Source organism: Sceloporus undulatus, chromosome 4, assembly GCF_019175285.1.
Source record: "Sceloporus undulatus isolate JIND9_A2432 ecotype Alabama chromosome 4, SceUnd_v1.1, whole genome shotgun sequence".
NCBI classification, from domain to species: Eukaryota; Metazoa; Chordata; class Lepidosauria; order Squamata; family Phrynosomatidae; genus Sceloporus; species Sceloporus undulatus.
This window is the reverse complement of record NC_056525.1, coordinates 64754760-64773346: the sequence shown is the minus strand read 5'-3', so window position 1 is coordinate 64773346 and position 18587 is coordinate 64754760. Positions and strand designations below refer to the sequence as shown.

Here is an 18587-nt window from a genome sequence, read left to right as displayed (position 1 = left end):
CTATGCAAATCTAGTTATGTGACCCACATTCAGTAAAATCATAAAAGCAAATGAGCATCCTAGATACAGGCATGAATACATGCTACCCATTGAAGTAAGACTTAACTCCAATTCCAAGAGTTAGGAGGGGAAGAAAGGGGATTACCCTCTTGACTTTTGTTTCAGGCAGCAAAGTATCTTGGCTTGCTCTTAACATATACCCAAATTACTGCTTCAAACATTGATGAATGCAATGAGATATGTCTTTCTCATTGCACACAAAATGCACTGACTTCCTAAGGGAAAAAGCACTAGATACCCAGAGAAGGGGACACTTTCTAAACACAGGTATGCAAATTTAGTGCTCCATAGATGCCAGAGATTAATCAGCTATTGGTATCACTTCCACACTGTTGCAATTTGTATATGTCATACGGACTATCCTTTGTATTTTGTGACGTTGAGGAGTGGCAAGTCACTGAGCAATGAATAAACATTAGCCTGTGCAAATTCATAAAATTTTGCAAAGCTATTGATATTGTCTAGGCACAGGATCTGATTACACCTCACAACTGGCACAGTGGGCAGGAAATTCAAGTCCTAAGTCTGCTTGTCCTGAGCCCTTCTTGTGTGACATTCACTTGTCTTGAATTATTCAAGCTTTCCTAGAATTCAATAAGGATCATCCTTCTACACAAATTCTCTGATAATGTCAATGTATCTTGAAGCAAAAAGGAAAGGGGAGAGTTGGTTCCACTGAAGTCTCCCCTTCACTTTGCTAACCTAGCAACCTAGTAGCCTAATGCCTTCAGGACTTTACATAGCAGCTAAAACTTCATGTACACTACTTATTACAAAGTACAGTATCATCCAAATGCACAAAACAGCATTACCTTTATTGGGCCACCCAAAATGTACAAAATATATGATGCAAGCTTTTGAAGTTCCACTGGCTTCTTCACCAGGCAAAGGTGCTAAGAATCATACAAGAGCAAGGAAAATGTGACAATGTTAGAGTCATAGGCCTACATTTCGTCAAGATGTTGTTCTCAATTAAGATGGTATGGAGGGGTATCCATGCAGGCAGAGGCCATTCCTTTTAGCTCAGGGAGACAAAGAATCTTAAAGTTCAGGAAATAAAATTTAAACTGCATTAGCAACACATAAAGATGCTTCCTTTGAGATCCAGGCCACCTCTATCCTTTACTGCCCCCTTTATTAGAAAGAGAGCATTGAATTTCTCAAGAAGCCTCTGCTGACCCATTTGGAAAACTGTTAAATGCTTTAACTTTGTTGGAGGGAGAAACCTCAAAGAATTAACTCACATTATTTTGGCTGCCTCTTTAGGATTCTCCAGTTCTGGCAAAAATGTTGTATCCTTGAATATGAAAAACATATTAAGGGCAGCTATGTTGGCCACATACCAAAGTACAATAACATCCAAAATCCACAAAACCACAATACTTTTATTGGGCCAACCAGTTGGTGATGGGAAATGTAAAGAGAGAGAATGGCCACGCTGACTGGGGATGGTGGGAGTTGTAGTCCAGTATCTCAGAAGGTGGTCAGGGGAATGTTGATCTGGAACCCACTTTGTTGTCTTTTAGGTTCAAAGTTAAGATTTTTTTGTTTTTGCTGTTCAGGCATTTGAAAGTAATGGTTTTAATCTTTTAGGCAGGGAACTATATTTTAAACACTACAACTGAAGTGGCTGCCCTATTCTGTACAGTAACAACATACCACTGTTTGTATTGCAGATGTACTGTAGGGTTCTCAGAGCATGGATCTTGGGCTTGCAGGGCTGGACCCTCTTGTCTGGGAAAGGGGGAGGAAACTCAGGGCAATAGCATTGTCTTGAAAAGCATGTACATATATTTTTTCCTCATTCAGTACTTGATGTTTTCCCTTTAAATGGCATACACTCTGCAGTTGTATTGATGATTAATGTAGGGGCCATTCGGACTACTTTTTGTACCAAATTGTAACCTGGATTAAAAGTCAGAAGTTCCCATTGGCACCGGTTTAAACACATCAGAATTAGGGTCTGTCACACTCAATCCAGGGCAAATCCCCCTTGGAGCTGTTTTTCCGAAAGTGGATTATTTCCCATGTCTTTTAGGAAAACCTGTTTCTTCCCTGCTGCCGGCAAATGTGAACTTGGTCATGATCGGGTCAAGTTCAGGGGAGGGATAGGTCGGGGGGGGCGAGGGCAGACACATGCCTCCCTCTCGCAGGCAGCTTTCTTCTCTCTCTTTGTAATTTTATTTTTGACAGATTATGCAAATGCTTTTTTACAGGTTGATACATATTGATAGAATGTGTCTGCTTGTGCTACATTTCCCCTTTGCTTGCTTGCTGCCGGCACGGCACCTCACTTTGCAAGTGGCATGTGTGTGTGTGTGTGTGTGTGTGTGTGTGAGAGAGAGAGAGAGACAGAATATGCGAATGCTACCATGCAAATGTTACAAATGTTTCCCTTTCAATTTGGCAAATTGATACAATGGGTGAATGCTTGTGCTACATGTGTGTATGAAAAGAGAAATGGCATTCTGTGGTGGCAATCGGAGGGAAAGCAGATGCAGAGATGGCATTCAGGTGGTCTCCCCTACAAGCGACATTTGTTGTTATTATTGTTGTTGTTGTTGTTGTTGTTATTATTGTGACAGATTATGGGGAATGCTTTGGGCTGGAAGGGAAGGGAAGGGAAGGGAAGAGGTTCCAAAGAGGAGGAATTGCTGGGCTGGAAGCAAAGGGGAAGCTAGAGGCTGGCATTCAGAGGGAAGGCTGTGGAAACCCATGACTTTGGGGGAGTCACACTCTCTCAACCTCAGGGGAAAGGCAATGGCAAATCTCCTTGGAATCAGTCTTACCAAGAAAACCACAGGATGGGGTTGTTTTAGGGTTGCCATAACCTGTAATGACCCAAATACACACAACACACCCACACACTTGGAGGTTTTTAAATTTGACAAGTTGACAGAATATGTGCATACTTTTGCCCAGGGGTAGGCAACCTTTTTGAGCCGGGGGCCGGGTTGCTGTCCCTCAGACATCTGGGGAGCCGAAGCCAAAAAATAAATAATTAAATATTTTTTAAAAAATTTAAATAAATAAATAAACCAGGACAAATGTAGGACATTTTTTTTAAAAAATGTTAATATAAATGCATGTTTCTGAGGCATCTATAGACAATTGCCCTCCTTGCCCCTGTGCGCAAGAGGCCAAAGGCCCCGGCGGCAATCGGTGGCAGGACCGGGCTAGGGCCGGTCCCAAGGCCTTGCTGGGCCGCATCCGGCCCATGGGCCGCAGGTTGCCTACCCCTGCTTTTGCCAGTGTTTTTTTTTTTTAAAGGAGGGAGGAAAGCACCCATTCGGTTGGCCAATGGCTGTAGAATATGTCACCTTTGACAAAAGCAGAAGGGAATTTGGTTGACAACAAAGGAGGCTCCATTTTGTACTGCAAATGTGAACTTCAGAGGGGCAAGTTGCATCAATCAAGGTAAAGGGTAGTGGGCACTTGTAACTGGGCTGATTCGGTATGGGGGCAACCAGATCTACCCAGTTCTATCCAGAGCAAATGTGCTAGTGAGAATGGGGCCATAGTATGCTTAATGTCATTATCAGGGGCTTCCACTAGTAACATCACTGGTGTAACATCATCCTAACTCCTATGACTCCACGAAGGGTCACCCCTAGGTCTTAAGTTTTGACCCTGGAGATTCAGGGCCTGGGATAATCTTGCCATGGCATCCCTAATGTTAAAATCTTTATAATAAATTGTTAGTTCATTATATTCTTCTGGTATAATTCTAACCAAAATAATACCTATCTGGCCTGTAACCCAGTAGAAGATAGGCAGTTGCAAAATAACGGGAAATCCATACCTGAGAGAGAGTTTGAACCATTTTGCTTACCCACTGATTGGATTTTTTCAGGGATAAAAAACTGAAGAAAATCACAAGTGATGCTGGTGGATGAACTGAAACAAGTTACATTCCATTTTGGAACATAAGAACTATCTTACACTGAGTCAAACTACTGGTCCATCTAGCTCAGTATTGTCATCTGTGATTGGTTACAGCTCTCAAGTGTTTCAAACAGGAATCACTCCTTGCAATGACTGGAATTCCCTAGTATTCCCACTGGTCTTCTATCCATGTATTGACCAAGCCCAACCCAGCTTAGCTTCCAAAATCAGACAACTGCAAGTGTGCTCAGAATGATATGTAGCTTGATTTTGTCATTGTAATATATGAAAGCTTTCATACTTATTTATTCTGCTGAAACACAAAGTACAGAACAATTACTTTATTAAGACATCACTTGTAAAAACATACCCGAGTGCTGCAATTCCTCTGTCCAAGAGTTCATGTAATTTTATACATTCTGGAACACTTAAGGGCAGGGATATAATGTCAAGGAAGACTGAAACGCTCTCCTGATGATTTCTGTAATTTTCCAATTTAATGTTCACTTTGTGTCCATTCATTCCATTAAGTGCAGACCATTTTGACTTACACAAATGAATATGGCCACTGATGTCATGACTGATCACTTGATAATATTGTTGTTAGAGCACTGATCATACACAGCTTGCTTTGTTGCAGAGTTTGGAAGCAAAAAGTTACAAGTCATGTAGTTAACAATATATAGTTGTTGTTTTTTTAGGCAGAACATTTAAAAAGGGGGAATAGGACCACTTTATTGATGTAATAAGTGATGTTTCCTAGTTGTTTTCTAAAGCTGTCATTTTCAGAGATGTTTTGACATGACAAGAGAGTTATTGTTGTTGTGTTCCTTCAAGTCATTTCCAACTTATGGCAACTGTATGACAAACCTATCATGGGGTTTTCTTGGCACAGTTCCTCAGAGGAGATTTGTCATTGCCATACTCTGAGCCTAAGAGAGTGTGACTTGCCCAAGGTCACCTTATAAGCCTTAATGTGTTTTTTTTTGGGGGGGGGGAATGAATAAAAACTATGTATAACGCAATGATTAAGGCAGGAATGGGTGTGATTGGATTCTTCAGATGTTGCTGGACTGTAGTTCCTGACATTCTTTGCTATAGGCTAGGTCTGCAGTTCAACAGCATCTGAAAAGCTATATCACTCCATCTGTTTGCATTTCAGTAACATCAAGAACACCATATCATTCCCACCTTAGAGAGGAAGCTTTCAAAATACTATATCAAGCAAGAGGAAAAAATTATTTAAAAATATTATTTTCTAAGCCTTGGCTTGGGGATTAATCTGTCTCATGGAAAGTTTACTGTGCTGCTAGTAAATAGCTGTTGCAAGTAAGAGCATCCCTTGCAAACAACTGCAAGGCTCCCTGCTAAGGCTTTTGTTATTTTTCAGAACTGACTGTAAATCAGGAAGGTTTGGCAACTGAACCCTTTGAGCCCCAGTTCTAGTTAAGGCCTCAAAACACTCTTTTCTCTTCTCAACCCCACTGTAAAAATTGCAAGAGCAAAATGAGCTCAGCTCTCCTGTTGAAATCGCAAAGGCCTTTCATATTTACCATCACCTCCTATTCAGTTTTCCCCAGCCCCCATATAACAACAGAGAGCATTTGGTTTCTCCACTAGGACTAATAGCATCTGACAAAAATAAGCAGATTTCAAAATCAGCTAATCAGCAAAGGGACTGAAAAAGAAAAGCTATAGTGAACATATTTAAGGCTTTGAAAAGATTATCTTCTCCATCTGAAGCAATGCCCAATCCTGAAGCCTCCTCCCTTTCTATGCATCCAACCCAATCCTGTGCACATTTACTTGTTTTACTAATAAATAATATGCACTGTGTTCAATCAGCCTTACTGACAGGCAAAATGTGCACAGTATAGCAAACCTAGAGAAAGGTTTAGCAAGTTTAATAAAAATAGATTGTTGACTCTAAAGCCAAGTGGAACAATTATGATGTCTAATTTGACTCACTTCATTACACAAACTTGAAATGCCACCAATTATATCTGGCTCTATAGCTGATAGTGAATGATCCATTTGGGATTTTGCCAGACTGACGACTAGGCGAGTCCCAATAAATGCCTTCAGCGTCTCGGTTTCCTGGACGAAATAGCAAGAGCTAGATTAGAAGTCCTTTGCATTTATTATCACCTGGTGTTCCATCTCCCATATGCTGTCATAAAAGCTGTTTATAAGGGTTTATATGTGTGCCATAAGTTGTGATGGGGCAGCAACCTAGTACTGGGGCTCTCCGGTTGTGTTGCTATGGGTTCTGCCAAAGAAATATCCTCCTCAGCAAATAACTTTGCAACTAGTTTTTTGTCCTTCCCTTCATGTACATGCATATAATCTGCAAATTTTCTCTTGTCTTAGGTCGCTCACTGTCCCCTCCCTGTTCCTTCCAAAATGGAGGCTAAAGAACAATGTGGAATGGTGAAACTTGCAGCCTTTTCGGGTGGCCATTGCAGGGTGAATGGGCTAAACTTAAGTGTTAACCTAATCCAGTAGTAGCAGCAGCAGTTAGTGCCAGATATATATCAACCTGCATTATTGCATTGTTAAGTCAACCACTAAAAAGACCAGAAGTTCCTCAGAAAGGATGGGAATCAGGACAGAGCCCTGAAGTACTCCAAAAGTGATTAAGCACAGGAAGATACAAGAGCCTTCCATCACATTTTTCTGGACATGCCTTTCCAAAACAGCTACTATAACAACATACATTTGAGATCTGCAAGTTTCTGCCTGAGGACCACATTTGAGCATGGTAGGCCATGCATTTTTAAAGTAATCAGTTATTAAATAACTATGTCAAAGTACAGCAAGATTCTACTGGTCATCTCCCAAAATGTGGCTTGCTCCAGCTGCCAACAGTGTGCATACCTTAAGCCTCACATCTTCAGGTACAGTAGGAAGTAGGCTTCCCAAATTGAAGGGCATGGGGGAGGAATCTCAGGATGAGAACATTGTCTTGAAAAGTGCGTGTATATATATTTCCTGGCACCAGTTGCAACATTCTATTCCCTCCCCTTGATGGAATTTCTTTTTCATTCTGAAACATATCAGAAGAATGTGTCCTCTTCTCTTCACCTTTCTTTTTAATTTTAAAAAGAGTTATAGTGCCACAGTGCATCAAAGAAATGGCATTCCTGCATTAAAACGCTATTAACGCTTTTTTAAAAATCAGAGAAGAAATATTGCCCTTCAAAACATAGGACCACGCCAACAGACCATTCCTTAGCTTTCAAAAAGCCTTTGGAAGAGCTTGTGTTAGATTCAAGAAAGCACTATGAAAAGCCCTCCCATCCTCATAATGGAACAAGCAGAGGCAGAAGCAACAACCATCAGCAAAACCCAAAGAACTTTATCACAAGAACTCACACTTCTTTAGACCAAGCTGAAGAATCTAATATCTCTTTCAAGGAGCTTAAAAAGGAAAATTCTTTGCCTGGAGTTATTCTTATGGAAGTATATATGAGGCACATATTACGCTGATCATCCCCTACACAATTTTTTTTATTTCAGAAAAATCATATGCAAGATAGCTTCTTCTTGCAATCAAATCTCCAGGGTAGGAGAACTGACCAATTTTCTTTCACTGTATTTTCTTCTGACACTTAAAGGTGTGTTCATCCTACACAACCTCCCCAACAGCACACTTTGAGGGTAAATAAAAGTAAATAAAGTTTGGCTACCAGTCCTGAAGGACACCAAAACCAGGACTCAGCAAATGCAAATGAGAAACCACTCAGGGTCAGAGGTTTTCCCAGCAAACAATGATCACCAATTAGCAGACACTAATCCTCTTTTGCATATCCTCCTACCCTGAGCAGTCCCTCAACAACAAAACAATACACAGATTAACATGGGAATCACTCCTCCTCACCCAGGGTCATACAGTAGATAGATAGATAGATAGATAGATAGATAGATAGATAGATAGATAGACCCACGGGTCAGCGTAAGAGGGGCGCTCCAAAGAAGAGATACAAGGACTCCCTGAAACAACATCTCAAGCTCAGCCAAATTGATCACCAACAATGGTCCACTCCGGCCTCGCATCAGGAGGCATGGAGACGCACTATCCATGATGCTGCAGCCTTTTTTGAAAGCTCACGCCGAACGAGTCTCAAAGAGAAACGACAAGGCAGAAAGAACCACAATCCGGAAACACCACCCAAGGAGACTTTCTGCTGTGCTTTCGGCAACCGGACTTGTTTATCTCGGATTGGCCTTTTTAGTCATCAACGCGCTTGTAGAAAGCACAGGATGAGTCCCTCCTGAATCTTCGTTCGCAAAGAAAAGCCAGAGAGAGAGAGACCCACTCTTTTCCAGGTCAGCAGTCTCTGAAGATTCCAGCCACAGATGCTGGCAAAACAACAGGAATAAACTCTTATAGAACATGGCCACATAGCCCGAAAAACCCACAAAAAACTATGGATGCCAGCCATGAAAGCCTTCGACTTCATGTTATACGATAGCTGCATAGACACCAAGTGAGTAATTTCGGTTGAGTGGGCACTCCATTGCAAACTGACTGCAAGCCCTTTGCAAGCCCACATTGTCACAAAAGAGCTCCTTCTGTTTGTGTGAAATTTTTCCAAGGGGCAAACGCTCACGTTTTATTACACTTGTACATTGCAAAATACCCACCTGAGCCTACCTGCAAAGAGATAGGGCACTGGAATTATGGTTCCCCTATGGCCCAAGTGAGTCACTGAGGGGGAAATTTGCCACAAACAGCATTTACAGTCCAAAGGAGCTATGTCTTGATTAATGGCTGAAACTGTTAATTAATACATTTGCACGAATCAGACCCTGTAAATGGTTTTATCCTAAACCGTGAAGGTGAATGCTTCCAATTTTTTCCTCTATTGTCATGTTAAGCACTGGCTCCATTTGATAAGGTGAAAAAGAGCACATCAAATGTAAATGATTTTTTGTGGGACTCTACTTCTAGCATTTTATTTGCAATTTACACTCAGGTCAGATGCGGGGCAGGCAGCCTGTCCCTGTTCACCCCACTGATACAGGCCATTCTCCTCTGGTTGTTCCCAGGCATACACACCCAACCAGGTGAAACCAGCAATGACAAGTGCCAAAGGAAGGCATGTTGTCTTTTCACACAGCAGCCACTGTGGAGTCACACAACAGCAGAGCCTGACTCACACTACTCCTTTGGTTCCCACAGTCCTTGCCTTGAAAAGAAAAATGCAAATACCACCCAACATGCAAATTTTCTTCTGGCAAGATCATTTCACCTCCAAGAAAAAATCTCCTTTGGGTGGAGAAGGGGGTTCTTTGAGATGAGGCTTGTGTTCTGAAATTGTACTGTCTCATTCGCAGCTTTACAGGGGGCAAGCCAGTTTTTAGTCCATGTAGCCTCTTCTTACATCTTCCATATGTTTTCTTACTTAAAAGAAGTAAGATAAAAGAACTATGCACTGCCTTTTGACTGGTAGTAGTAGGTATTGTTTGCCTGGAGACACAGAGAGAGGGGTAGGCAAAGAAGTGAAGGAAAGAAGGTGCCAATGACATTTCTTCATAGATATAAGAGAAAAGGCTTATGCTATGAGCTATAATTACATCTAAGATGTTATGGCTTCAAGCAATTCAAAATATTTTTGGTTGCTCTTGCTATAAAGTAGATTCCCTGCAAATCCTTTCTATATTAAAATTTGCCTGACATTCCTGTGAGGAAGGTTATTGAAACAAGGTAGATAGAAGGACAGTCCCATATTAATTATTATTTCAGCCACCTCACATTGTCAAAGGAATAAAATCTGAAAAGGAAACAAATTCAGCCAGTATGACATAAAGGATGCCTCTACAAAATTGGAAAGTATTGTTTCTAATATCCTAGGCTTCTGCTCTTAAACTGTAACTCTATTGCAGGAGGAAGATGAGGATAATATTATAGGAGAGACCATGGCACAAACAAGATAAGTCATTTGGTCTCATAAGTACTTGTCCAGACTTGAAACTATTAGTGTTTTCTGTCCCCAAGTTATCACCTTTTATCAGATCAAGAGTAAGAAATTGCAGTTCTTGTAAGCTCACCTGGTTGACATTTTGGGGATGAAATAACCAACCATATAATAACATTTCCCCCCTTTGGAAAAATGGAAATAATTTGCAATTACAGTAATACTGTTTGATATAACTTTTCAGAAATCATCTTCTTTATCTGCACAATATCACCTCTGCTGAGTTTCCCATAGCAGCTCAGAGAGCCAGCTTCAATAACTGTGTAGTTTTTCCACATAGGAACATGGGCTTATCTACCGGCTAGAGGGTTATCTATGGCTCGGTACAGACGGGCCCGAAAGGGTGGTCTGGGGCCACCTTTCGTTGCTGTGCAGCAGTACCACAGCAACCAAATTATGTGGCGCTGCTGAGCAGCAAAAAAGAAGCACTAAGAAGTACCAGATCCAAACTATAAAAAAGATCCTCATTCACCCCAGATTGGGTCACCATTTTACACTGACACAACCTCTGGACATGCAGCTGCTTAATCCAAATTTGCTGCAAATAGCCTCCCTGTCATGTCTAATAGTATAGACAAGTCCTGGGGTCACTACAAATCTGGAAAATTTAGGGCACCCTAGATTTTACAGTATGTATCGATCTGATGGTTTCAAATGGAAAGGTAATGTATGGGTTTCTCCAGACAAGACAGATGTGTCAGGAGGTTGCAATATTTGTTGCTGTAGTTCTTGGTGTTTTGTAAAATAAAAGGATATGTCCAAATAATATTACAGTTGTTTTGGACTACAGTATTTTCTGCAATTTCTGACAACAGTTTCAACATTTTATTCCCAGCCCCAAATGACAATCTTTTTAATTCTGAGATATATCAGAACTAAAAAGTGCATCAGTGGAGCAGTGCAATGATGCGTTGCACTAATAGCACTGTAACTGTACAATTCTCTTTTTTTTTTTTTGTTAAGAAAAATTAGAGAGGAGAAATTTTGTCTTTCAAGCCATAGGGCCACCTCAGCAAATTATGCTCTTCTTCTAAAAATTCCTTGGAGGATTCCTATCATAGATCTAAGAAGTTGCTACAAATAGCCTCTAAAAAGAATGGAACAAGCGTATGTAAAAGTGGCAATGATCAGCAAAATTGAACAAAACCGAAAGATCTATATTGTGAGAACTTACACTTCTTTAGACTAGTCTGGAAGAGCCCTTCATTAAATTCCATTATGTCTCTTTTTAACACTCTGACTCTGCGGTGCCCACCATCATCCACCAGAGAAGCATTCAACAATTTTCATGCCTAAGTTTCACTATGTCTGTGTTACACTTACAAGGGATAGGTCCTTAAACTTTAATTATGTAAATGAATCTATAGAACTGGAGTAGGTAAGTGTGTCATATATTATGATCTTTTACATGCTTCATCTTTTTTTCCTGAGCTTTGTAGAAGGTTGGCATGATTCACTGATTCTCAGCAACAGGTTTGCAAAGTTTGTAGATGCTGTCTGAATTCATTCTACAGGGCAGAGGCTGCTCTATCAGTCTTCATTTGATTTGAAGGAAATATAGCATATGTTTGTGTACATACACACATGGCTACACCCCTAAAGAGTCTGATGATAGATATGGGTGGCTTAGCAAAGGGGTGGGGTAGGGGACCATCCAGCATCTGTCATATGTGGCTAGAAGATAAATAAAGGATGAGGGGCCAATATGATGTTACCAAAGTTCTGGATGAAGTGTGAGTCAGATGCCAGTGCATTCTCTTCCCCTGGCTTGGGTCAAAGCTCTATAGGCAGAACATGTTCTTTTGTCCAAGTTTCTTATCCTTTTGGGGGCCATGGATCCCTTGGAAAATCCAGCACACGCTATGGACCCACCCTCCACAGAAAAATATAAATATTTATATACAAAAGTGTGCATAGAATCTATTTATTGCATTTAAAATAGATTTCTTTTATACAGACAAGAATGGAATGAAAAATGATATACAGTGGCCCTTGGTATGCTCTGGGGTTTGGTTCTAGAATCCCCTATGGATACCAGTATCTGTGGATATTCAACGCCTATTAAATACAATGGCATAGTAAAATGGTGTCCCTTATATAAAATGGTAAAACAAAGGTGGGGGGGGGGTTGGGGAGGGGGGAGTTTATATTTTATTTTATTTAAGAAAAAATATTTTCAAGCTTGTGGATGGTTGAATCAAAGGAAAAAGAATCCATATATACAGAGGGCCGGAAAAGAATGAAGGTATCAATGTATTTAAGGGTGATGGAACTCTGTATAAAGGTGATTTTTTTTATATACTTTTGAAAGATTGTTTGTATATATGTAGGTTTTTTGTTCTTTTTGTATGTTTTAGATGATTGTCTGTTGTTGTTGTTTTTCAATTTAAAAAAAATATTTAAAAAGAAAGAAATACCTATCTGAGATAACAACATAGATGCACATACTTCAGGATTTTTTCTCCTTAAAGTACATTATTCCAAGCTATTCACAGGAAGAATAGAAAAGTGATGTAACATAGACATAGTAATAATAATTATTTTTTAAAAATCAATTTCATTGCAAAACAATTGGAAAGTGCATTGCAATTATGGTTTTCAGTGTGCTTTATTTCATTATATTTTAATCCATCAGAGAAATTGGGATGGTATACATATTCTTCTTCCCTACCCCAGTCATTTTAACATTACAATAATCTTATGAGGTAAATGTGATGGTATGAAGACTTGCCCAAAGTTACCTAGTACACTTTATGTATGGATGTGAGAGCTGGTTAGTGAAGGAAGCAGACAGAAAGAAAATAAACTCATTTGAAATGTGGTGCTGGAGAAGAGTACTTGGGGTACCATGGACAGCCAAGAAGACAAACAAATGGGTTCTTGAACATATCAGACCAGGGCTCTCCTTGTAAGTAATGATGATCAAGTTGAGACTATTGTACTTTGGCCACATAATGAGAAGGCACGGATCACTAGAAAAAACAATAATGCTAGGAAAAGTAGAGGTTAGAGGAAAGAGAGGAAGACCATTAGCCAGATGGATAGACTCAGTCAGGAGGATTATAGGCAAGGGCTTCCAGGATCTGGGCAAGGCAGTGGAGGATAGGTATTCTTAGAGATGTCTCATCCACAGAGTTGCCATGAGTCGGAACTGATTTGAGGGTAGCTAACAACAACAAAGAGATTTGAACTCACGTTCCTTGATGCAAATTCAACACTCTAAACCAGGAGTGCATACAAAGTGGAACCTGCAGGACACACATAGTGATCCAAAGCTGTTTTTATAAATAGAAAACCATGCAACTGGTGAATCTTTATTTAGAGGGAATTTACACAGATTCTTTTTCTACAGGGAATTTTCCACACAGTCATTTTGTTTTATTATGAGTATCTTTCTCCACTGGTATGCTGAAGTACTACAAGACACTCTAACACGTCACACTTCTAAGACCTTCTTCTGCCACTACGCAAATTTCCTTCACTGAGATAGAGATACTTTGTAAATTCCAGTGCCCACACCCCAAACACATATACACCAATATCTTCCAACACATCTACTTCCTGACCAATTCTTTGGCTTGTTCAGTGTTTCAGTTAAATGTTGGCAGGACAAAAGCTCAACATTTTTTTTTTTTTACCTTTCCTTCCTACTGGTGGATTGGAGGGCAGTAAAATGTTTGCTCTGTCAACACAAACCTAATCCCAAGCCTACAAACTCTGTTAAAATAGAGTGAAGGATGGGAATATGTTGCCCTTTAAACACAGCGAAGAATTTCTTATAAAGAGCTGCTTTCAGAACAGAGCTTGATCTTTTGTGTATTCCCTCAATATAATATGATTTGTGTATTCCCTCAATATAATATGAACTACGTATAATTTATAAGTCCTTGAGTAGCATCAGAATACAATTATGAATTCAGGTTTTGGAATTTAAACTCTCAAAGAGCATAATGCCGAGAATTCAAAAGCCATATTAAGCAATGCCCACCAATGGCACTGCCTTTCCCACATTGGTGGGATTGCATGCCCCTGTGAGACAAGAGGCTATGCTGACAGTAGAACGGCTGCTAGTAGGGTCTCCCATGTCTGACAGGCTCTTGCTGAGGAGTCAGACTAAATGTGCCAAAAAGGCGGGATACATACCTCCATTTTGTAGCGTGGCAGTGGCAATTTTAGGGTTAGGGAGCATGCACCATTCACATGCTCCCTAACCCTAGTATGAACTAGGGTTAGCCTACGTACTGGCAGCCCAAAATGGCAGCACCCTGTAGTACGGGCGCCACCATTCTGAAGTGATGGATGCCTAGCGTCCGCATGTCCCGGCACCTTTGTGATGCTGCAAGTACGCCATTGGCGCATTGCGGCATCACAAATGCGCCTCAAGAAGAACCCGCTTTTTGTGGGTTCTTTTTGCTCCACGATGGAGCCGCATGGTTTGTCCGCTGCAGCTCCCTCGTGGAGCAGACCAGGGCAGCGGGAGACCGCCCTTTTTGGGCAGTCTGTATCCCGCCATAGCTACTGGGCAGCAGTGGCAGTGGAGGGTGGAACTGACAGAAGATCTCTCAGAGACAACAGCAGTGAAACCATAGCTAACGTTTGTTAGTACTGCACAGAGGGAAGCATAGTAAACCTCCTTTTGAAAATCTTTTAACATCAAAACCTTATGATGAGACAATCCAAAATGAAACAAGAGATAGTGCCAGAAGATAATACTCCTAGGTCTTGTTTCATTTTGGATTGTCTCATCATAAGGTTTTGATGTTAAAAGATCTTCAAAAGGAGGTTTACTACAAAGACCTACTGGAGCACAGCACAGGACAAGTAAAAGCCAAAAGGATATTCAGCTATTAGCATGCTCAGAGGCAAAGGTGAAGTCTGAAGCTGCACAACACATATGATAGGAATGTGAGAAGCAGGAATCAGGGGAAGCTAGACATAGAAAAACAAGAAATTGAACATAGAAACTTTGCAGTACCTGGGATGATGCTAAAGCAGACAGGAATGAGATACATTGAATCAGATAATTACACAGTGCTTTTCTCAGGAAATAAAAATCTAAGAAGAAATGGGGTAGCATTTATAGTGAGGTGAAATGTAGCAAAAGCAGTCAAAAGATACAATGCAAAGTATGACTGAATCATATTAACAAGACTCCAGAGAAAACCTATCAGTATAACCTTAATCCATGTCCTATAAAGATCTATAAATTTGAGACCTAAACTTTTTTTACTTGGAATTTTGGGCTGTGATTTACTTTTAATGGTGTGTTGTTTTGATTTTTATCTTGCCTTTCAATATATTTTCAATCATTTTAATTCTATAGGTTGCTTAATAACATTTTAATAAGACATATAGTTACATTTTAATTATAATTTTATATGTTTTACCGATGGTTATATACTTATATATGTATTTCAATTTGTATTTGTTTTAATCTTTGTAAATTGCCTTGGGTCCTAATATGGACATTAATAACAACAATAACGAAAATTATATCAGTATACATTCCAGAACTCTACTTTTCACATGATCCTTGTACACATGTTGCAGATATGCAAACAAAATACACAAATACAAAGAGGTAGGACTTGCCACCATGATTCCATTCTCACCATGACCGTAGCTGCATCAGGAACATAGGAGTCTGCCTTGTTCTTAGGACTGCCAGGTCACGACTATCCCTGAGATTTCAGTGCAAAACCTGAGATTGAGATGACCCATCATGTCATCATAGAAGGCAGCAGACTCTGGTGATGTTATAAGCAAGCAGCTCCTGGTGATATCATTAAGGGTGATATATTATACATCAAACACAGTTGTACAGAGTATGCTAAACAAATAAAATTAGCAAGTCTATATATATATATATATATATATTTGAAATATATATATATTTGAAAATCTATCAAGGCAGTGCTCTCACCTTGAGATTCCTCCTCCTTATCCTGAGGACTGGAGAAGAGGGTCCAGGTCCTGAGACTCAAGGCCAAAGCCTGAGATCTGATAACTCTATTATACTAGGAACTTTATCACACGGGGACAATTGGAAGTATAAATGGGGGTTATCCCATGAAAATCACACATTCGCAATTACAATTTTCACACAACGCTGTGATTAAAAGGCCATTACCCTGGGAATAGTCTGTGAAAATCACGCAATTGTGATAAAGGTTTTCACATGTCATGTTGAAAAGTGGTTAAAGTGCCATTAACCCAAGAAAATCCTGTGAAAGCTTTGTTGCTGTTTATTGCCTGGTTATTCCCTGGTTATTCGTGGGATAATTATTGCTGTGTGTGAAAATCTTAATTGTGATTTAATTATAATTGCACAATTTTAATGGGATAAACCTCGTTTAAACTTCCAATTTTCCTCCCTGTGATAAGGTTCTAAGCAGTGTTGCCAACAAGCCTCAAAGATATTCCCTGGAATATTTTACCAAAATCTAAAATCCCAAGAATTCCCCAATATTTGGTGGAATATCCAGTCAAAATCCTCAGAAAGAAATTAATCAAATTCCCCAGATTCTGGGGAATTCCCCAGAAATTGGCAAAGCTGGTCCCAAGTCAAATGACTGGTAGATCCAGTTATTATTATCTTCATTAACTGGCAGCAGCTTTTAAGGGTTTCAGACTGGAATGCTTTTCTCACCATGTCTAGAAATGTTAAGAAATCTAGAACATTCTGAACCTGAAGCATACATTCTACCACTGATTTGCAGACAGTCATATAAAAGGTGCTTCTGTTAATGCCTTCTTTTAGATGTCCGAGGGGCCTTGAAGCTAATATTGTCCCGCGTTTATGGTCTGCTGTTTTTCAAGTTTACTAAATGTTCTCTAGCTCATCTTGGGTCTCAAATGCATACTGACTGATCTGCAATTAAGAGTTTAAAACTCACTTGAAGGAAGAGCCCTCATACCCTCCAACATTTCACAGATGAAAACTAGGCCATGTGTGACCAGGCAACATTAAGAGTGCAATCAAGATGACAAAAGTTATTAATGAGGTAGAACACACAATCTGGAGGAGGCTGCAGCAGTTTGCTTTTGCCTGAGCCTACTGGGAAGAACAAGATTCCACACCTCCTCCCTTCCCCTCCTGAGTTAGTTAGCGCCAAGCACTTTTCTATATTTTTACTGATATGAACTTTTATCTGTAGCTGTTAAATTTTTGCAAGCTGCCTGCTGTCCCAATTCTGGGGAAAAGGTGAGATACTAGTAACAGTCATAGTAGAAGATTTCTAAGTCTCAGTCTCATTTTTCCCCTTCTGTCTTCAGTTCTGGTATCCCTCATATACTGTTCTGTATATTTTGACATCTGTCTTAATTTTTATACATTGCTCAGACTGCCAGTGCTTGGGAAAAGGTTATTATTATTATTATTATTATTATTATTATTATTATTACTACTACTACTACTACTATTTCCTTCTCTCTTCATTTTTGCTAATCCCAGGGATTACCACATCTATAATCCAATCTTTCTTTTTCGCAACCATTACTGGCATATTATGTTCAAATTTTTTATCAGTTTGAATAATTAAAACTCATAAAAATTTTACTTCACCGTTTTTCACAGTTTTTTCAAGCTTATGTTCCCACCTGTTCTTTGCAGACGGTAAACCATATCTTTTGCATAGATTCAAATGTATCATTGCAGCCACTTTATCACAGTGTTTCTTATATTCAGTCAATGTTATGTCACTGTATGAATAAATAAGGTAGTCACAGTTTCATCTTTTTTCTTTACATAGACATGTACTATCTGCAGTTATTTTTTTCAGTATTTGCATCTGTGGTTCTAGTGCTGATAAATGCTCTGGGAACAATTCCAAACAGACTGACAAAAAGGTAGGGCCACTGCGTGGAGAAAATGGCAAAATGCTAACAGAAGACAGAGAAAAGGCAAAATTACTCAACACCTTCTTTGCCTCAGTCTTCTCAGAAAAAGAAAAGGGTGCTCAACCTGAGGATAATGGAGCAGAGGACAGAATAGGGGAATTTCAGCACAGAAGTAAAGAGATAGTACATGAATATCTTGGCAGGATACAGACCACCCAAAGCGGGCGGTCTCCTACTACCCTAGTTTGCTCTGTGGAGAAGCCGCTGCCTCCAGACTGCGGGGCTTCCCCGCAGAGCAAAAAGAACCCTTAAAAATCGGGTTCTTTATGCAGTGCCATTGTGATGCCGCAATGTGACAATGGCGCACTTGTGGCGTCACAATGGCACCGGGACATGCAGACGCTAAGCATCCGCCATGTCAAAATGGTGGCGCCCATGTGTACTGGGCACTGCCATTTTGACGTACAGATTACGTACTAGGGTTGCGGGGCGTATATAAGCTGCGCCCCGAGGCAACCCTAGTACGTATGCAGGCCAGTGCTTTTGGAGTTAATCTAAATGAATTTAAGTCTCCAAGATCAAATGCACTACATCCAAGGATATTAAAAGAACTGGCAGGAGTAATATCGGAGCCACTGGCAATAATCTTTGCAAACTCCTGGAGAACAGGAGAAGTCCCAGCAGACTGGAGGAGGGCAAACGTTGTCCCCCATCTTCAAAAAGGGGGGAAAAGAGGATCCCAACAATTATCGTCCAGTTAGTCTGACATCAATACCAGGAAAGATTCTAGAGCAGATCATTAAACAGAGAGTCTGTGAACAT

The 18587-nt window shown here is 40.1% G+C and overlaps 1 protein-coding gene across 1 annotated transcript in view; it reads right to left on the bottom strand.

Moving 5' to 3' along the window:
* Window positions 1-15584, bottom strand: part of SPDEF (SAM pointed domain containing ETS transcription factor) — a 75784-nt gene extending 60200 nt beyond the window's left edge. Inside the window, exon 1 of the mRNA XM_042464590.1 lies at window positions 15539-15584. The gene's annotated coding sequence lies outside the window, so the exon portion shown is untranslated. The remainder of the gene's footprint in view (window positions 1-15538) is intronic.
* Window positions 15585-18587: the final 3003 nt, after the last annotated feature.